At 40.9% G+C, this 22343-nt stretch overlaps 2 protein-coding genes across 10 annotated transcripts in view; one reads left to right on the plus strand and one right to left on the minus strand.

The window, feature by feature from the left end:
* Positions 1-22343, minus strand: part of CMSS1 (cms1 ribosomal small subunit homolog) — a 308145-nt gene that overhangs the window by 146412 nt on the left and 139390 nt on the right. For 2 of the 8 annotated variants that reach the window (XM_053308852.1, XM_053308851.1), the window contains exon 2: positions 12252-12310. The exons of the other annotated variants lie outside the window; for them this stretch is intronic. The gene's annotated coding sequence lies outside the window, so the exon portion shown is untranslated. The remainder of the gene's footprint in view (positions 1-12251; positions 12311-22343) is intronic. 8 annotated transcript variants of the gene reach the window in all.
* FILIP1L (filamin A interacting protein 1 like) overlaps positions 1-22343 on the plus strand; it is a 260129-nt gene that overhangs the window by 102624 nt on the left and 135162 nt on the right. The window lies entirely within an intron of this gene.

Here is a 22343-nt window from a genome sequence, read left to right on the forward strand (position 1 = left end):
GGAACAGACTTGCTTTTGAGGGCAGGACTAGAACCAGGGGGTTCTAGAGAAGAAGAAGAAGCAAATTCAAGTTAAAGCTCAGAGTTGTCCACCAGTGAAACTGTCTGCCTCACACAGTGGTAGGCTCTCTCATTAGAGGTTTTCAAACAGACTGAACAGCCATCTGTAAGGGATGCTGTAGCAGTTTCCTACTCTAAGCAGGGAGTTGGACTAGATCACTAGAAGATCCTGAAGATTCCTTCCAGCTGTAAAACTATGTGATTCTATGATCACGCATGGATCTCTCAGTTGGGGACATGCAGAAATGGCTTGCTCATTTCTCTCCTTTGCATTCCTACTTAAAATAACTTGCTTTAAAAAAAAATTGAGAGTTTCCCCCTCTGCTCATTCACCCTGATGCAACTATAGATACTTACTTCAGAAGGCCATGCTTATTTTGAACTTCTAGACAACACAAGCACCAATTCTAGGCAGCACTGTCAGGAATGCAAACGTATCATGAAAGTCTGACATACGACTTGGTGGTCAGTAACCTGGTCCAAAAACTGAAGAAAGAAACTGGGGTTTTCAGACTTTGCCAGACTGTACCATCAATAGTTTAAATTATCCTAGTATGCATTTAGGTATTACATCATGCTTTTAAAGCTCCCAAATGCACGAATGCGCACTTATGGACATAATCACTTGGCAATACGCATGACACAGTTTTGTCCTCCTTTCTCGAAATGATCAGTTTTCAATCTTCCAGAGATTTTGTTGCCAAGTGGACAATGCAGTATTCAACAAAGTCTAGCACAACAGTTTTTATCAGGTTTGCAGTGGTACAGCAGAAAGCCTTGATAAGAAGAAAGAAATAAGAATGTAGCAAGTTCATGAAGCAAAAAGCCAAGATGTACTAAACTGGGGCATTCCAAGTTAAAAATAACTACCTTCAACTGTGAGACCAGAGCTGTAATTTTGTACAGCACAGCATGACATCATGGTTTACACGGGGCCAGCTCAATAAATCAAGTCTTACCTAATTAGAGATCCTACTGCCAATCCACATTATTTCGACAAATAATTGAAACAGGACAGTTCATAACACAAGCCAGATATGTTTACTAAAGTATGTTCTTTTCAAATTCTTTCAGCTTCACTGTTGCTTACAGAGAACACATTCGTAAAATTACAGACTTTGGGTTCTCATTCAGCCTGACTTCACTGTCAAGGAATTATTCAATTAACTTTGTCACTTTAAGTATTCTCTCCCCAATGAGAAAACAATCTGTGGGGTTTTGTTGTTTTTTGGGGTTTTTTTACTCCTTCCAGTGCCAATGGCTGCCACCCACACTTGCCTTTCAGATATACCATCTCTGCAACAGTCTCTCTTGTTTGCTAAAAACTAGTGAGTGGTCACAACATTTTGACAAGTTTAATTTCCAAAGGTAAGAAGAATGAGTTGCCATATGTTATTGGTCAGACTGAGCAACAAACCTAAAGTGTCGACTTGCTGCAAAATAGTCTAGAATTTGCTGACCATGTGTGTTCCAGGACATTCAAATTTTTTTAAAATGTTGTACAAGTCAAATATAACTGACAATTTAATTTTAAATCCATAAAGTGGTACGTGTGTGTGTACGAAAATACAAAAGCAATCTGTGTAATAGCTAACTTTCTTAGCATAGTTAATATTTACACAGTATTAAAAAATGAACCACAGTTATTAAAAGTGATCTTAGAAGTTTGCTTCTTCAGTGACAAATAGTAGTTTCCTCTCTCTTATATAGTTCCTTAGAAAACATATAGAACACAGAGATTCTTTTGTAAGAGAGACTGCTAGATATTCAAAGACTGTAATTAGGTCTGTAATACCCAAGGTATACAAAATGATACTGTAATCTCTTTTATTAGACCAACTTCCTGCAAGATGAGCTTGCAAGCTGTAAATACTCATGTAATGATTTGCCAAAATCTTCCAACCACTGCAGCACAGGCAGATATGCAGGCAGCCAATCTGAGCCAAATTAGCATCTTAATTGACACCAGAGATAAGACTGAGTCCTCAAGCAAAGAGGGAGGCTTTTGCTATTTTTCAGTCTTGAGGACTCTGAGCAGAAGCTGAAGCATCTAATGGGTGAAAGCAAAAACACTTAGGAACTGGATTCTCCCATTATGGGTTTGGATCCAAACACCAGCAAGAGGAAGTAGACAAAATCTTAGTGCACTTCTCTGAATTTTTCCATGAGCACTAGAGCAGGGGTAAGCAACCCTGGCTCTCCAGTGGTTGTTGAACTACATCATAAGAATGTAAAAACAGCCCCTGCTGGATTAGGCCCACAGACTATCTAGTCCAGCATCCTGTTTCACACAGGGGCCCACCAGATAGGTGGGACACAACTGTATTGGGAATTGCATTGGGATAATGTGTGGTGACCTGATATCATATGTGCGCCATGCTGGAGGCAGGAGACTTCTATGGACCATTGCACATACACATACGTATACACACACACACACACACACAGAGTATGTCCCTAAGGGTCACCCAGCCTTCAGGAACACATTTTCAGGAGTCACAATGGGCTCAGGAGGGAAGGGGGAATTGACAAAATTGCTGCTCCCGCAAATTTGTTGCTCCAGTGCTTTGTTAGTCTGGATGTCAGCCTGTTTTCATTGGGCTCCTCTTCGATCCACCATTTTGTGACTGACTGCATCCTTCCTGAAGCCATTGTGTCTGGCAACCCCTAAAAGGGGCCAATTTTAAAAGAGAGAGAGAGTGCGTAAATCCTACAGGTCTGAAGTCAGCACCCCTGTTCTAGAACACATCGAAGCATATTTCAGGATAAGTTCAGTAGTGATGGGAACACTTTCCATAAAGCTTGCCCACCATTGCCAATGGCCATTACTGATTGCCAAGTGAGTTTAGAAATAACCCCAGAGTTCCCCACATCAGAGTTTGAAAATCACTGCCCTGGAGCATGACAGAAATAGAACCCAGGAACTAGAATTAATGTACGTATCTATCCAATGCCCCATTCTTTCCTGCTTTTCCCACTACCTTTGATCATTTAGAGTATTGCTAACTTTCTACATGCCCATTCCCTGAGATCAATTTTGGAGGCTCTCCTCCAGGTGCGCCCACCATCTGAGGTAAAATGGGTTGCAATTGGGGAAAGGGCTGTCTTTGTAGTGTGGAATTTTATCCCCAAAAGGCTCACCTGACACCTGCCCTGTCATCTTTTTAGCACCAGGTGATGACATTTCTATTCTCCTAAGTCTTCAAAATAGTCTTAACTGCTGCTGTTTTTAGTTGCTGTTTTATGTGTATTTTATTTTTTTACTGTTCTTATGTCTGTTTTGATTTTGTAAACTGCCCTGGAAACACTTTTGGAGGGTGTTCCAGAAATTTTCAACCTGAATGCATACCCACATTTTTCAAGTCATTAGCTCTGAGAGTCAAAACTAGAATGAATTCATATAGAATTTATAGTCCAACATATCCCAAAGCATCAGGACAGATCAAAACAATGGGCAGTATCCAAACTAAATTAGTCATGATTAAGTTCCACTGAAATTAATGGAACAACATTTTGTCTCACTTATTATAAAGATTTTTAGTTAAAACTAATTAATCTGGATGCTGTCAAATATACATTTTGAGAAACAGCTAAACATATAAAATGCCAACAGTTCACTGCTAAGTATAAATACAGCAAAGAGAAAATCTGCAACGGAGGTAAGGCAAGGCTTGGGCTTTTGGCAAGTGTTCAAAGGAAGAGAATTCCACAGTTTGAAGACAAAAGGCCCCATGCTGCTCTAGGTGCACAGATGGTAAACTCAAGAGACTCTCAGTTCCCCCATAATCCACTGCTGTCTCCAAGGCTGAGTTTGAACTGTGGATTCAGATACTGATTTCTTAAGTAACTAGAACAAATCAGCTTCCAAACTTTGAATGTAATGAGAATCTATAGTTTATTCAAAAGCAAAACTGGAAGCTTTCCCTCTCTTCTCTCCTACATAAATCAATGAGGGATAACAAACTGAGACTGAATCCGGCTAAGACAGAGGTACTCATTGTGCAGGGTTGGAACTCGAGAAATGATTTTGATCTGCCTGTTCTGGATGGGGTCACACTTCCCCAGAAGGAACAGGTAGGCAGTCTAGGGGTGCTTCTGGATCCGAGCCTCTCCCTAGTGTCCCAGGTTGATGCGGTGGCCAGAAGTGCCTTCTATCAGCTTCGGCTGATACGCAAGCTGCGTCTGTTTCTTGAGGTGAACGACCTCAAAACAGTGGTACATCTGCTGGTACCCTCCAGACTGGATTACTGTAATGTGCTCTATGTGGGGCTGCCCTTGTACGTAGTCCGGAAACTACAGCTGATCCAGAATACAGCAGCCAGGCTGGTCTCTGGGTCATCTCAGAGAGACCATATAACTCTTGTATTGAAGGAGCTACATTGGCTGCTGATATGTTTCCAGGCAAAATACAAGGTGCTGGTTATAACCTATAAAGCCCTAAACAGTTTGGGCCCTGGGTATTTAAGGGTACGCCTTCTTCAGCATGAACCCCATCGCCCACTGAGATCTGCTGGAGAGGTCCGTCTGCAGCTGCCACCGCCTCGTCTGGTGGCCAGTCAGGGATGGGCCTTCTCTGCTGCTGCCTCGAGGCTTTGGAATGTGCTCCCTAGTGAAATAAGAGCCTCCCCATCTCTGACAGCTTTTTAAAAGTCTTTAAAAACACATTTCTTCACCCAGGCTTTTAATTAATGCTGTTTTAATGCTGTTTTAAAATGTTATTTAAAAAAATTTAAATTTTTGTAATGTTTCCCCCCCCGCCCCCCATTTTTGTCTTAATGAATGTTTTACTTTGTTTTTATTCTATTGTAAACTGCCCAGAGACGTAAGTTTTGGGCGGTATAAAAATGTTTTAATAAATAAAAAATAAATAAATAAAATAAAATAAAGGGAGCAAAACATGGAAAAGAGCACATAAGCCTGAGGCTCACAACATCTCATTCATAATAGTCTGAACACAGCCTATGACAAACCTTTGCAATCTGCAACCTGCCAAGCCCAGGACTGCCCACCAGTCACAAAATGTAACCTGCTAGGTAATTCCCAAGCAGACAGCAAAATCAGAAAATTTACTGAGCTCTTGGTGAACCACCACATGTGCTTGGTGGGTCAAAATCTGTCATGCCTTCTGTAAGATCAACCAAGAATGACCTTTGAAATATGTCAGGATTATAAGTGTCAGTTTTAGAATAATGAGTACAGAACCACTGCTCGTTGCATAGAATAACTTTGAAGCAACAAATAGATTTACTGATAAAAACATAGAAATCTTATTTTATTCATGGAAAACGTTTAGAGTTACAGCTACAGGATCTATACATCACTAGCAAATGCCTAGGTGTGTTACATTACACAACCAAGGCTTCCCATAGTTAGCACATTATTTCTGTTAACATTACTGAAACCAAAATTAGTGACCTCTCCCCAAAATCACTGCAGCAATCCACTTTTGAAAATAAACAATACAGGCTTTTGAAGCTCCATGATTAAAGAGTAAAATACATTACTTCTCTTGCATAAACTTGCACAGATTGCTTCCTATTGATCTTTTGAGTCATATTTTGGCACTAAATTGCTATTCTGTTACAAAATAGAAGCAAGAGACAACAAGTGATGCAATCTATTTATAATCTTGGTTCATATTTTTTTTTTCCACATGAGCAAGGAAACATATCTGTATAAAAGTGCAAGACTATCAGGTGACAAAAATGAAAAACAACTATTTGCAAAAAGGAAATTTATGTTTGAGTTTGTGTGTTTGCATTTTTGTGTACCTGTGCTAGCGTGTGGAAGGGCTTTTGTTTATGTGCTTGTGTTGCACACATGTGTGCATATATGTCCATGTGTTTGTGTGTGCTTATGTTGCATTTCCATGTGTTCTGTGTGGGTATATATGTGTGGAGGTATGTTTGTTTTCTTGCGTGCATGTTTCTGTACCTCTGAGTGTTTTTATGACTTTTGTGTTTTGTGCATGTGCTTGTGTTGTGTAAGTGTGCATGCGTTTCTCTGTTTCTGTCTTTGTCATGGTGTGCACGCATCCTTATCGTGTGTGCTGGGAGCCGCAGATGAAGCAGTGTCCTAATTGGCCCCAAATGGTTTTTCATGTATGGTGCTGTCTCCAGAATGTACTGACTGCATAACACTCTACTTGATGAGGTCAGTGCATGAATGCATCTCTGCCCCTATTAGGCTTGTGCATTTTGATTCCGGTACAAAACGTTTTGTGCCCGAAAATGGCAATTTCGGAGGTTTTGTAATCAAAACAAAATCAAGAATTAAAAAGCAGAGATGTTTGTTTCCAAATCCAAATGACTCTGTTTCGGATCTGAATGCTTTGTTCTTCGGGAAAGCATTGCAATTCAAATTGACTTCTCTGACTCTTTCCACTCCAGCTGAGGCACTGAGTGATTAGCAGAAGATAAGAGATAGAAAAAGCTGGCAGAGCTTCCCTGTTGAGCATGAATGGTTTAGTTAAGTATGTGTTGTATTCAGTGTGATTGAAATGCAAACTGACCTTGCAAAGGGAATTTGGAAGACAGCATTTTGAGACAGAAATACCCAAATATCTTTGGGAGCTCAATGCAATTCCAAAGCTCTTGCTAAAAGCCATGGTATAAGTTGTGTGGAGAAGCTTTTCCAGAAGCTGGTTAGGAAAGTTCTGAATTTACACAGGTTTTTCTTTCCAAAGGTTTAGAAAGAATCTCTTTACTTGTCTCTTTATCTCTTTACCAGAGCAGCGTAGGAATTGGACCAAAGGAATTGGACAGAGGGCTGATTCTTTAGGAATTTTTGAGGTTTACGCATCTTTAAGATTTTTCCCTATAGGGAATAATGGAGGTTTCAGCAGCCCCATAACTCCACCTGGGGGGCACTGGGGTGGCCCGAAGCGAGTGGTGGTGTAGTGCGCATAGGGTGCCAACCACCCCCATGGGTTGCTAACCCATGGGCTGCTGGGTTCTGTTGTTTCTGAGGTGTTCTTAGTGAAGATTCTCTGGTAGCATATGAGATTTTCAATGACCAACCATGAAGCCACTCTCAGATGCTACCAGAGAATCTACACTCAAATCACCTCAGAAACAACAGAACCCAGTACCCCATGGGTTAGTCACCCATGGGAGTGGTTGGCACCCTAGGTCCTCTACACCACCACTCGCTCTGGGCCACCCCAGTGCCCCCCAAGTGTAGTTATGGGGTTGCTGAAACCTCCATCATTCCCTATATGGAAGAACCTTAAAGACACAAACTCCATTAAATCTCTAAAAATCAGCCCTCTGTCCAATTCCTTTGAAATAATTCTGGCAGCTTCCTTGCCCCCACTGGGCACTACCACCTACCCTACGCTGCTCTGGGCCACCCCCTTTCCCCCGACATGAAGCTATATTTTTGCTTAAACCTCCATTCTTCCCTATGAGAAAAATCTTAAACTTCAAAAATTTACCAAAAATCAGCCCTTTGTTCAATTCCTCTGAAATTTTGGTGGTCGCTTCCACCCACTGGGCTCTACCAACCCCACCCACTAGTTTTGCCCCAGGGCCATTTTTTAAAATCCAAAATGTTTCGGATTCGGATTTTGCAATTTCGAACAAAGAACAAAATTGGGGTGTTTTGGATTGGCTGATTTCAAACAAAGAACAAAATGGGGGTGTTTTGGATTCGGGCCAAAAACAAAACAGAAAAAAACCAAAACACACAACCTTAGGAAAAGGGGCTTGACCACAGTTATTTGGTTGTTGTATATTTTTAGCCAAGCTTTCTTAAACAAATGTACTCTATATCTACTGACAGGAATGGAATCCAGTCAGGGGATACCATGGCAGTACATTCCAAGTTACTCATTTCTTTCTCCCCACAGTGAGGATGAGGGGTAGGTAAGAGCCTGAAACTTATGCTAGGTTGTGAGTTCTCACTAATGTAATGAGTTAATAAACACTCTTCTCATTCATGAAGAACGAGGTAGAGAAGATAGGATAGTTGTAAGAGCAAGAAAGGCTGACTGATGGGAAAGGGAAAGGAAATATCTGGGAAGACCTGATATTCTGAAAGATCTCCCAAGAATATAACTGAACAGGCCCATACATGCACACTGTAGACTTCCTCATTCATTTTCTTTGAATTACCTCATGTTACTCTCAAGCCAGTTTTGCCACCCCTACTCTAGCACACTCTCCTCAATAATGCTATGTCTGTAGTTAATTTCCACAATGACTCCAACAATGTGTCTTTACCAACAAAAGGTAGTTTCTACTGATAAAACAATCCCTAATTTGTGAACAAGACATATTTCTAAATTGTATGACAGTGTGCCTGTATGTGTGTGCATTAAACAACGTGCATTAAACAACCTTAGCAAGATACAACACTGTTCTCTTTAAATCATGAAAGGCTTCTTGGCTTAATATGTTTGTTCTACATCTTCAGCCTTCTAATAGGATAGAGACCAAAAGAACTGCCTTCCTAGGCAATTAGGGAAAGGTGCCCTGGTGAGCTGGACAGGGAAAGAACCCATGTGTAGAAAGTAGAAAACAACCTCTAACATGCTTCAGGCTCATGAATATACACTACCCTAGTAACCCAGAGTTCTGATCAAGGAAGACAGCAATATCAGCTTTTCTATAACGCTTCATGAAGAATTACAGGATTTAAAATGTCTCCTAGTGTTATTACATCATTTTTGGACCTCTCTCTCAAGAATTAAGATGATATGCAAGCAGAAAATAATTTAGTGCACTAATGCTGTGTACTTTATCCTTGGCAAAAAAAAAAAAAGGAAAAAGAAATAGGTTCTTACTTTAAGGCAACTTGTTTTGTTTTAAACCTGTTTAGCAGTAGAGTGGCAGCAAGAAGACTAAAGCCAAAGTTAGGCCTCTAACATTAGGAAAGAAGGCATATGGGACATAATGTTACGCTTTTGCAACTGCATAAGGTCTTAAAAACAAAACTGAAATAAGCTGCAGGATTGTCCATTTTTACATTAATTGGCAATATTAACAAGTTCCGTTTTCATAGCACCTTTTGTTGTTGGAATTTTGGGTGGATACTAGATTAGTTTGACTGCTCTCAAAATGTTCTTACACAGGAACATTTACTGTAAACTAAAAAACAATAAATTGAAGATACATAGATGAAGGCACGTGATAGCTCTATCCCAGAGCCAGCGAGAAAGGTACCACTTCCCATCACATGCTCATAAAATGTCACACTGACTGGAGCTAAATGTACTGTTTTGTTTTTCCCTCATACAGAGAAAGCCAAAACATAACATGAGATCAAGATTCCTTATACTCCCCAGTTTCTCAAGATCAAAAGTTATGTGGAAGGAACTCTGAGGAAGCCATGTGTTTGAAATAAGCATCTTGCCAAACGCTATTCAAGTAGAGATGAGTACGGACCGGTTCGGAGGCCATTGCAAAGGCCTCCGAACTGTCCGGACCAGTCCGTCCCCTGGCCGGTTCGGTTCGGGTGGGGGGTCTCCCCTTAAGGGCGGGGAGGGTTTACTTACCCCTCCCGCCACTTTGCCCCCTCCAGCGCCCGTATTCTTAGTAGAAGCCGCCCCTTCTGCCTCCTCCAGTGCCAATGCCGCCTGGGCGCGCGCGGCTTTGCTTTAAAAAGTTCCTTTTGCTGGCGCTGAGGGATTAAACACCAAACAGAAGCCGGCAGAGCACCGCGCCGGCCGGCGGCTCCCCCATGCTCAGCCGCCCAGCAGCCACTGAGAACGCCCAGGGTCGGTGCCGCGGCCCCCAGGCAACCCTAACTTCCGGCTTCCATGCGACTTCCCCCAGCATACAGAGTGGCTGCAAACCCTCCCCGCCCTTAAAGGGAGTCCCCCCTTCAGTGCCGGTCCGGACCACTCCGGACCATGCACATCCCTATATTCAAGTAATACACCACTTAGATAAATCATCTAAGAAATTTTTAGTGAACATTGGCCTAAAAAGATAAATATTTCAACTCTGTAATTCAAAACAACAGAATTTTAAAGGATCATGTTATAAATCCCCTTTCACAAAGATAGGACATTTCATACCTTAAGGCACCCCCAAAGGAGACTGTTTCAAGCATTCTTAAACACCTTCAAGGATTTCACCCTTTCTCCATGCAGCATCTTCTGTTGGTTCTCAAAATTAGATATTCTTCCCAATAGTTAAATCTACTTACAACTATGGCTCCTTATTTTATATTTGATGCAGAAGGAAAACCATTTCACCCCCCGCCCCCATATTTTTCTGTATATCTTTTCAAAACTACCAGTATATCCTCCCTTTTTAGGCCAACCTTTCAACAGAATTGTCTTGTCTGTAGGACACATTTGTCATAATTGTAGTTCCTCTAAAATGGTGGATGTAGGTGAAGGATACAGTCGCTAGCTGTAGCTTATTCTGGTTATTTGAAGATTTATAACCTCCTAACCACCTTAAGTGGCGTAACGGGGAAATGCTTGACTAAAACAGAATGTTGCCGGTTCGAATCCCCGCTGGTATGTTTCCCAGACTATGGGAAACACCTATATTGGGCAGCAGCGATATAGGAAGATGCTGAAACGAATTATCTCATACTTTGTGGGAGGAGGCAATGGTAAACCCTTCCTGTATTCTACCAAAGAAAACCACAGGGCTCCAGGGCTCCCTCTAAGGCGTGTGCATGCTCAGTTTTTAATGTCTGCTCAGTTAATTTTAGATCCTGCTCAGGCTGAATCAGGAAGGCCCCACTCTGAATGCATGTTCTACACTCATTCTGCACATAGATGAAAAAAATTAGAGAGAACACTGCAGAGCTCTGTGGGAACCAGGAATCGAAATTGGCCTGACGGCACACTTTAAGCCGTGCTACTCAGAACTAAACTCTACAATTGCTGAGTAGAGAGGTGCAAGTGCTGAAGCTGGTATTTCATGTCTTAGCCTTTCCTGCCAAAAATTCAATACTTGCTGGTATTACATGTGTAATTGCTTTGAATAGGTTTTGCTGGTTCTACTTTTGTTTAATTAATTATTATTGCATACTGTATTATACAGAATTGTTTTTGTGTTTGTAAACTGCTTCAGGAATCCTGGCTGAGATGCAAGGTATAAATATGAGAAATAAATAAGTACATCCCAAGGCGTAGAAACAGTGCTGCTGCTGATATAACTTAAAGTATCACTGGCTTTGAAGGGCTGCAACATCACACTGCTGGCTCAACTTCAGGTGCATTTGCCCTTGTTGAATTTTGTTAGGTTGTTGTTTAAACGAGTTTTAATGTAAAGTGCTGCACTTCACAATCCTTCTTATTTCACACTGGCATACACCTACAGTCCTTTTTTATATGACAGAACTGTAGTGAATGAATGCATATGAAGGCAAAGATCTCAATAGCAGACCCCGCCCTCAACCTCAAATCCAGTGGTGCCATGCCGTGATCGTATAGTGGTTAGTACTCTGTATTGTGGCCTCAGTAACCTCCGTTTGAATCTGAGTCATGGCAGGTTTTGAGGGGAACGAGGCTTTAGCTCAATGGTCGAGCATCTGCTTTGCAGGCTGAAAGGCTCAAGTTCAAACCCTGGCATCTCCGGGTAGGAGTGGGAAAGACTCCTGTCTAAAGCCTTGGAGAGCAGTTGGCAGAGTAGACAATACTGAGCTAGACAGATCAGTGGTCTGACTTGGTATGATGGAGCTTCCTATGTACACACATTCAGCTGAAGGTCCACAGAGAGCATATATGCATAGAACTGTATATGTGTTGGGCTCTCTCCGTATGGTGAGGAATCCCACTCTTCCAGGAACAGAAAGTCCCACATATGTATATTTTGCATTAGCTTTTGTCTGTGGTGGTTGAAAACCATATCATTACATATTATTAGATTGATAAGTCTGGGTATATTCATTTTGTCAGAAGAAGGGTTGCATAGCTTGTTTCTTTTTCCTTTCAATATTTGAGTTTAATGAGGTATTGTAAATCCTCTGTGTTTTTGCATTGGCTGCAAGTATATAACATAAATGTACATTTATTTTCTCTTTTAAAAGCATGTTCCATGCAGATATTCAACTCAATGTGTATAGATCTCCTCCATGCAATATATGTTCAGTCATCATGGTTGTGTGTCAAAGGGTCATGGCCAACGTCCATCTCGACACTAGTTTTACAAGTATATTGTAGCTATTAATGTTGGTAATTTAAAAACCCAGGCATTAACATTTCAATAAAAAATGTTCATACATTACCAAATGAAATGGTCTACTTTGGTCTACTTTAAGAAATTAACAGCCAAGAGTATTCTTACCTAGAAGAAAGCAGAAGTGAAAACCATCAGTTTCACACTCTCAAAACAGTTCCAAAACAATGTGTTACTGATATCCTGATAATTGTGGAACATTCAAAGCAAATAAGGAAGCAACATTAGAACAGGAAATAGCAATTTCTTTCAAAGAGTAATTGCCATTAATAGGAACAACACAACTAATGTATACCAACAACTGCTAAAGAAAATATAGCATTAGTTAATAAAGCGAAATGTTCTTAAGATACCAGCAAAATAGCACTAATCTAGTTAGAGGTGAGCCTCATATTAGAAAAGATATGGTATTTCTAATTTAGCCACTTTAGTTGGAGCTTATCTTCTGGATAGAAACAATCTCAATTCTCAGTTCACCACATTATTGTTTTGGAAGTTATGTAAATGTTTAAGAGAAAAAAACAGGAGCATGTGTTATTTCCATTCTATTTTACTATCTAATTTATGTAAGACATGTAATTTGTAATATCTAAAAATTGCCCAGTACATTATTTATTTCCCTTCTTCAGAATGTAATTTTAAAATTTTCATTAATCTTACCTATTTTGTGGCAAGACAAGTTGCAGGGGGAGGGGTGGGGAGGGAGGAGCCAAGAAAACAGAATATAGGGTTGCCATGTCACCTGGAATTATGGGTAGCCTCCGAATTCTGGCTCCTCCCCCGGCTGCTGTTCACCAATATTTTACCTTGATTTCAAATGTGCCGTCAGGTTTGCCTGGATTTTACTGGTGGAGCAAAAGTAGCAGTCTGAGAAATCTCTGCCCAGCTGCTGCTGTGTGGCTTTCAGTACAGTAATCCCCTAAGGAATATTGCCTTTGTTGTTTTATTTTTAATCAGCAGGGGATCTCTTATCAGGCAGTTGAAAGGATAGCTTACTTTTGATGTAAATCACTGCCTGCCTTCTAGATGTGTATTGCCATGTTTAAGGACTGGCTTTAAGGGTTCTATACAAGCCTACTTAGTCACCCCTTTGGCAGCTTTGAATTGCTCAGGACTTGCTCTACTAGAAACAGCATGGCTTGCCGTGTCAGTTATTGCCCGGCTGCTCCAGGGGTGGGTAGGAGTGTGCAGTGCTCCCAGCCTCTCAATGAGCGGCTTTTCTAGCTGAGAGTTCCCAGGCACAGGGCCAAGGGCTCTCCTGGCAGCACTTCTCCTGCTGTTGCTCCCAGGTCTGGAGGCGAGAAGGAACGTGTGAGGGCAGCAGGGATGGCCTCTCTTGGCCTCTCTCCTCCACGGGACTGTGTGTCAGACCAGGAAACCAAGAACCAGATATGTCAAGGAGAATAGTCAGGCACAGATATTTCCCCCCAACTATTGTAAATGGAGCAGCGGGGAAATGCCTGACTAACAAGCAGAAGGTTGCCAGTTCAAATCCTCACTGGTACTATATCGGGCAGCAGTGATATAGGAAGATGCTGAAAGGATCATCTCATACTGCACGGGAGAAGGCAATGTATTCTACCAATACCCTCCTGTATTCTACCAAAGAAAACCACAGGGCTCTGTGAGCGCCAAGAGTCAAAATGGACTTAACAGCACACTTTGTCTTTATTGTTGGTAGATATCCAGAGCATATACAAGTCAACTGGAAAATGCACCTGTTAATTTGCATAATATGAAAAAAATTTCAAACTGATTTAAATAATATGCAAATTGGGGTGCCTGGATTTGGAGAGCCAGAATATGGCAATCCTAACAGAATACAGTATTTGATTACTAAATGTTGTAAACAAGTATCTTGCCTTGTCACTTTGGCAGAGGTGGTAGTGGTAAGAAAAGAGAGAATCTGGCTGACCAGTGTTGGAGACAGAGAGCTAGACTAGATGAATCTTTAATGTGATCCAGTAACACTACTCTTACAGTAGTAAAACTGTGAATATTGAGTCAGTTCTACCTTTTATGACCAAACAAAAATCCAGACCAGACTACACCTTCATCTTGCAGAAAAAAACTTGCCATTTCCAACTTGCAGTTAGATAGTATTAACTCTGTATTCATTTGCAGTAGTAAGGCCCTCATTATGCCATTTAATCTGTGGCAATATTGTAATGATGTATACTTATTGCATCTGGCAAGACAATACAAGCACTGCTTGGTTTTTTGTTCTTTCCATCTCTCCTAAGTGTACAGTAAGGGCTCCACATCAAACAATGTTGTTGCAATCAAACTTATGTTAAGTATAATGAAATGTTAATTATATTAAGTATAATGAACAATCTAAACTGTGTAACTGACAAAAAGGATAAAAAGACCTCTAATAAAAGGGCCCAGTATCTGGGAGACTTAAGTTAACATTGTCACTAAAGGCAAATATTGCCATCTGCTTGTTATGCCTGGTCTTCATTGGTAGAGGAGAGCTGGTGGGTAGAAGAGAGCTGGTCTTGTGGTAGCAAGCATGACTTGTCCCCTTAGCTAAGCAGGGTCCGCCCTGGTTGCATCTGAATGAGAGACTTGATGTGTGAGCACTGCAAGATATTCCCCTCAGGGGATGAAGCTGCTCTGGGAAGAGCAGAAGGTTCCAAGTTCCCTCCCTGGCTTCTCCAAGACAGGGCTGAGAGAGATTCCTGCCTGCAGCCTTGGATAAGCCGCTGCCAGTCTGTGAAGACAATACTGAGCTAGATAGACCAATGGTCTGACTCAATATATGGCAGTTTCCTATGTTCCTATGTAACATTAATATCTTGCTTAAATTAAGGCTTGACTTATCTCGCTTTGCATGTAATGCATCTATCTCATATATCAGTTTCACCTTTTAATTTGCATTACTGAAATTAATGAACTTTTGCACGATATTCTAATTTTTCGAGTTTCACCTGTATAATATCAGATTACAAAAAGGTAATACAAATTTAAAGCCATCAGACAGAACAGGAAACAATCCAGACAACAGCAATAGAAATCAAGCTAAGCAGCCACAAAAACAATTCAGTAAAACTATCAGAGCTCTCAGTAAAAGAGAGCTTGGGCTTGCCATCTAAAACCAGCAAATAAGGACCACCTTAGAGAGGGAGTTTAACAACATTGGTGCCCCCACAGAGAAGACCCTGTTTGCACTGCCATCCACAGTACTTTAAATGGCAAGAGTGCACAGAGCAATTAATGCCGTTCTTTTCAAAATCCTTTACAGACTCGCTTATCAAATTTATTCTCACGATTGCTGAGAGAAACAAACAGACTCAGACTTGCAGAGTGATATGCAGAGAACTTCATGGCTTAGTAGGGAGATCTAGCCACAGCCAGACCTAACACTTCTCTGCTACTTAGTAGTTGGCAGATGTCGATGGCTCAACACTTTTCAGAGAAAAATGTCATCATATTTATTTATATTTATAAACCGCCTCATCCAAAGGCTCTGGGCAGTATACAACAAATTTTAAAAGATATAAAAACACACCCTTTAAGACACAGTGCTAAAAACAATATAAAAACAATTTAAAATACTTTAAAAAACAATTTACAAACCTTGGAAGGCCGGGCCAAACAAGTATGTTTTTAGGGCTCTCTTAAAGGCCGACAGTGAACCTAAACTGCAGGTATTTGCCGGGAATGAATTCCATAGGCCTGGAGCAGCTACAGAAAAGGCCCGGTTCTGAATCACCACCAGACGTACCAGTGGTAAATGGAGATAGACTTCTCCAGATTACCTCAACAAGCGATGGGGATCATACCAAAGATCCCCATAATAATGCATATTCTGTTTTTCAAAAATATTCAATGCAACTCGATTTAAGTCTTCCCTTCCTATAATAGCTTTAAATGGCAATCAACAGAATTGCTTACATGGCAAGATGGACATTTTTCTAATCCTGTAGGAACTCAGATGTATTAGCAGAACAAGAGAATTATGTGAATTGATTAAAATAATAATTATGAAAAACTTAGCATATTGCCAGAGTTCTGCTTTGTTTTTTTGCTTCAACTGGTCCTACTACAGAAGAGACAAGTCACTTAACAGCAACTTTACTCTTTGGCAGTGCAAACCCCAGAAGGAAAAACAGTGAGCAAAACTCTGGCTCTCTGCATGGCCTCCCTGCATGCACAGATTCCATTTTTGGATCCCAGCAAAGATCTTCAGAAATGAAAAGCAGGTTGATAAAATCAAAATTAACCTAAAAATAGATATCTCCATGAAGAAACGTTTCCAAAGTTGTTTGAACCATTCATGCCTCTCCACTTCTTTGCATGGTTCATTTATCAGTACGAAACATGCTTAATGTTTCATAAATACAGGACTTGAAACAAAACTACTCCTAATCAGATCTGGCATAAAAAGAGGGGGGAAATGCATAGGGTGAGGTAAGTGTGATCATACCCTGCAGAAGAACCGCGGATGGCAGGACTTCAGCACATTACTTAGACACTAAACAGTAGAAAGCTAGAGATAATTCTCAGGTAAACTTTCCATGAGCCACTACGTCATCCTTCCCTAACCTCCCGGCATTAATCATGTCAGTAGTAACCTGATGCAACCAAAGAAGAATGTCTGATTTACAGGGAGGCAGGGCAATGCTTAGAGAACAAACACACTGGCATGTCAAGAAAGGCAACGCCAACTCAAATTAAATTTCAGCTCTTTAACTCACCCCAGAAGAAAACCAATATTTTTCTTTTCTTTTCTTTTCAGGCATTCTATTTGCACAGAGATTTGCCAACTGATGACCATTTCTTACATTATGATTTTCTACCACAGGAGTTCTCCTGAATGTCACTACCAAAATTATAATGTGAGAAGAAGTACACATGTATCTGTTCCCAAACGATACATGAAACTAAGTACAAGTTGGTTCCAGAATCCTGGACTATATGTGACAATCGCAATCAGATATCTTTATCAATCTTCCTCCCACTATCATGCTACAGTTCAGTAACACTAGTAATTTTTTGGAAAGCTCAGGTGATCCACAATCTTGAAACCCTCACAATAAAAAAAGAACAATATTACTGAAGCTTAGGCTGTAACTAGAAATTATGGATTTCATCAGGGCTAAATTAGTAATTTCACCAATTTACAAATTGCTAAAAGAATCTCCCTGTGTATTGTTCTCCATCTCAGGAAACCCAGTTAACAATTACCAATCTAAGATATAGGAAAATGCAATTATGAGTTTACCCACCTCTGCAATCACCAACCAAATAAACTGAGTAGGGTCAGTGAAACCCTTCACCCATTTGGGATTACTAGACATTACAGGAGAGGAAGGAGACACAGGGCTGCAAGCTTTTGCAGACAGCTAGGTGACTACAACAGAACGAGTATAGTTTCAGCACTGATCAACTTTGTTAACTTGCTTTCTATTAGCATTATCATAGTGTCCTGGTAAAGAGTGAATCAGAAAGTCCCCAGTTCAAATGTTACTGCAGGCACAAACCCACTAGGTGGCATTAAGGAAGTGACTATTCTCTGAGTTTCAGAGCAGATCTGTAATATGGAGGAGCTGATACTGGCCTACTTTACAAGGCTGTATTTATTTATTTTTTAAAAATATTTATACCCCGCCCCTCTAGTACACTACTGCTCGGGGTGGCACACAACAATAAAATATATACAATAAAACTAACCAAATTAAGTGAAGAGGTTAAAAGTCAGGCTAAAAACCACAATCAGTATTCAAATGCAGATTAACAACTTTTAAAAGCTAAAAATTAAGAATTATAAAAACTAAAAATGAGCAAACTAAAGAACCTACCAGATATATCCACAGAAGGGGCATTAGAAAGCCTCTTTAAAAAGATGTGTTTTTAGTTATTTTTTAAAAACACTGAGGGAGGGAGCATGGCGAAGCTCTTCAGGGAGGACATTCCAAAGCTAAGGGGCCACAACCAAACAGGCCTTGTCTCTAGTCACCGCCAACCGGATCTCTGTTAGTGGCAGGGCCATGAGCAGGGCCTGAGATGATGAACGGAGGGCCCTGGCAGGTTCATATGGGTGAATGCGGTCTAAGAGGTACCCCAAGCCATGTAGAGCTTTAAAGGTCAAGACCAGCACCTTGAATCTAACCTGGAAGCGGACCAGTAACCAATGAAGCTGCCACAGGATGGGTGTGATATTCATGAAGCGACTTGCACCCACTAGCATCCTTGCAGCAGCATTCTGGACCAGCTGAAGCTTCCAAACAGTCTTCAAGGGCAGCCCCACTTAAGAGTGCATTGCAGTAGTCCAATCTGGATGTTATCAGCGCATGAGTGACTGAGGTCAGGTCCGACTTCTCCAAATAGGGTTGCAGCTAGCATACCAGCCATAGCTGGTAAAAGGCACTTCTGCACACCACCGCCACCTGCGCCTCCAAGGACAACGTTGGATCCAGAAGCACCCCCAAGCTGCAGACTTTGTTTTTCAGAAGGAGTGTGACCCCATCCAAGACCAGATTTACCTCAGTACTCGTATTATCAGTTCTACCAAGCCAGAGCACTTCCATTTTATCTGGATTAAGTTTCAGCTTGTTTGCCCCCATCCGTCTGTAGATAACATCCAGGCTGTAAATAACAACTATTTATATTTCACCTTTATACAACAAGGTTGCTTTCAAGAGGCTAACAGTTCAAAGCAATATCACAGAAGTTACAGATATAAGAGATTAAAAATATTAACACATTATGTACTAATCATAGTCATGGAACAAAACAGCAGCAGCAGGTTAAAAAAAACTTTTTAATCAGAATTTTTATTGAGAAGTAAACCAAAGGAGACAAAGACAAATCACCATTAGGTTAAAATTATTATCACAGGTAGACAGATCTGAGCAAAAACATGCTTAGGACAGCTTTCAATACCTGAAAGCTAAGACAATGTAATTTGAACACTCAAAATATACTGGTAAAATGCCAATTACTATTATATGTGTTCAACACAAAATCAAGTGAGCTCAATTTATTAACTGCAATGCATAGGGAAATGGTTTTCCCTCTTGAGTATGGGAAGGAATCCTACTACACATTCTAAACAAAACAAGCAATCATTGCACTTTCACACTTTGAATAATAGATGTGAGGATATGCTACCTAAACCGCCAACAATTTAGTGAAGCTATTTTAATTACATTATTTGGAAAAACAAGGAAAGAAAAGCTTTATGGTATCTAACGGTGGATGGACTCGATTACGACAGCAATGAATGCACAGCTGAGACCTAAAAGGCCAAGTTGAAGACAGATAATCCTGGAGAGAATCTATCTATGTGGTCGCTAAGAGTCAACACCGACTTGATGGCACTTAATCAATCAAACATAGAGAAATTTTTTAAGCAGCTGCAGTTCATTTTTAATCATTTCTACTTCTTATCCTCTATAAAGGGCCAGAAGTCTAAGGGGTCAGAATCAGCTCTCCCGATTCTTTATAGAGAAACATAGCTCAACAAATCACCCAGAACTCAAAATAGCAAATGTCTATTTTAGGGTGGGAGGAGGGCAAGGTGGGATCAGTTCAGTGGCAGAGCATCTGCTTTGGATGGAGAAGGTTCAATCTCTGTTATCTCCAGATAGTGATATCTATCTCCAGATAGATAGAAAGACCCATGTCTGAAACCCTGGAGAGCCACTTCCAGTAAGCAGACAATATTAAACTAGAAGGGTCAATGGACTGACCTAGTATAAGGCAGCTTCCTATGTTCAGATGTGAACTAAACAAAAATAAGCTCCTCTCCACTAAATTGAAGAATAAGCTTCAGAAACAGAAAAGGTGTAAAAGCAGAATTGGCCAGAAGATAAAACTCTTGGTTACCAAGATGAGTTATTGGCACCTCTAATAAGTCTTCTAAAAAATCAAAAGATGAAAACTAGGATCCAATCAACCCCAGCCACAATGGTCTTTGCTACTGTGCTAGGAGTCCAGCAATATCTGGGGACTCACATTTGGGAAGTCCTGCCCTAGCAAATCAGTACCAATCATCTGAATGTGCTCTGCATGACCCAAGTATTGCCATTTGATTGGCAGCAACAACATTACGATTGGCACTGTGAATGAGTTAGTCATTTGGGAGCCAGTAAGATGTTATGGTACCACCTTAAGTGGTACAACGGGGAAATGCTTGACTAACAACCAGAAGGTTGCTGGTTTGAATCCCTGCTGGTACTTTATCAGGCAGCAGCAATATAGGAAGATGCTGGCAGGCATCATCTCATACTGCGCAGGAGGAGGCAGTGGTAAACCCCTCCTGTATTATACCAAATAAAACCACAGGGCTCTGTAGACACAGGAGTCGAAATTGACTTGACAGCACACTTTACCTTTAAAATGTTATGCCTGTGAAAGTAAGACTTGTGCATCTCATCTTGTCTGTGTGACTCTCAGCCATATACAACCCAAACTTACAACACATCTACTCTTATGTCTAGGAAATGCTGCCTAAGAGGAGGCACAAAGGAACATTAGTCTGAGCCACAGAAACGTCAGGCTTTTCCTTTGTATCACATCCTGACTGCACATGGTAGAAACACTGAGCTGCTACTCAGTTTCACAAGATGAGGGATTATACAGGGGCAAAGTGCAGTCTAGAATCCAGATATTTTGCATGGAAGAAGGATGCTTGTGAACACCACTAGAGTCTTTTTGGCTTCTATAAATTGATAACAATGAATGCTGGATATAAATAACCTGGGATAAAGAGTAGTACAAGGCAGCAGAAGACAAAGATCAATATCTGCTATCTTTTAACCATTGCATGGCAGTGGGGAGGCTGCTAACCCAACCTAGTTGCTCTACCAGTTTGGGTGCCCAGATCCCTAGGCCCAGATGCCTTTCTAGTTACCCAGAAAGCCCAAGTCCCTGCCAAACAATGAAAATAGTAATTAACACAATTAAAACAATTTTCTAAAAATCCTGGGAGAATAAAAATGTCTTCACCTTCACAATAACATAGGTGCCAGGTGAGCTTCCCTGTGGAGATAGATTCCCACAACTTAGTCCCTCTCTCCAGTTGCCAACCGTCTCACCACCTAGATTACCTCAGTGCACAGGTAGGAACATGTGGGAGTATGCTTCAGATGCCCAGGTTCCAGACTATATGGGACTGTAAAGCTAAACAGTCACTTGGAATTGTGCATGGAAATGCGTGTTCAAGCACCAGTTGTAACAACAAACAACCATAAGCAAACACACAAAGAACCACTATGAGGAAATTGCGGAGGGTAGGGGGAAAGTCAGTGATCCCTCTAACAAAGATTCACAGATGTTGCTGACTACAACTCCCATAATCCCTAAACAAAAGCCATTGCAGCTGGGGATTATGGGAGTTGTAGACAATAACTTCTGGGAATCCCTGTTAGAGGGAACACTGGAGGGAGTCAAAGGCAAATTAGATTATCTTGCAAATCATTTCTCATTGCTGTCAAACACAGGTTAATGTTTGTCCATAGCAGACTTAACAGCAGAAAACATCACAAAGACAAGGTGAACAGGAAAACAAGGTGAGACAGGTCTCATTTCTACTATGAGTATTTACAGCATATGCTGCTTTTCAACAAAAGTCCTCAGTGGTTTGCATAATAAAATAAATAAGATTGCTTCCTGTCCCCAAAGGACACCAAATCTAAAAATAAAACCTAAGGTAGACACTAGCAACAACCTTTGGAGGGATGATGTGCTGGGGTTGGATAGGGACAGTTGCTCTCCCCACTGCTAAATATAAGAGAATTACCACTTTGAAAGGTGCCTCTCACTCAGTTAGCAGGGGCTAACTTTACATGGGCCAAGGATGGACTGGAGATGGACTAGTATAGGAGAGCAAAAAAGTTGAGAACTATGTCAATGGCTTGTGTGAAATTGTAGCTGCTTTAATTTGCCAGGCTGATTCCTCCTCTTATATGTGCCAGATACAACAAGGTCCTTGCCCAATGGCAGGATCTAGCTTTAGAGAAAAATTATTTCCCCCCAAAAGTTCCCTTTCATTACTGTATAGGACAGGTCCTGGGTTCTCAGAAATTAAGGAGATCTAATAAACAGGGCAAGTTCAACAGAATGTATGGGCAAAAGTAAAAAGCAGATATAAAGAAAAGAAACGTGGTCACAAAAATACAACATAAATAAA

The sequence above is a fragment of the Hemicordylus capensis genome, chromosome 3, assembly GCF_027244095.1.
Source record: "Hemicordylus capensis ecotype Gifberg chromosome 3, rHemCap1.1.pri, whole genome shotgun sequence".
NCBI classification, from domain to species: domain Eukaryota; kingdom Metazoa; phylum Chordata; class Lepidosauria; order Squamata; family Cordylidae; genus Hemicordylus; species Hemicordylus capensis.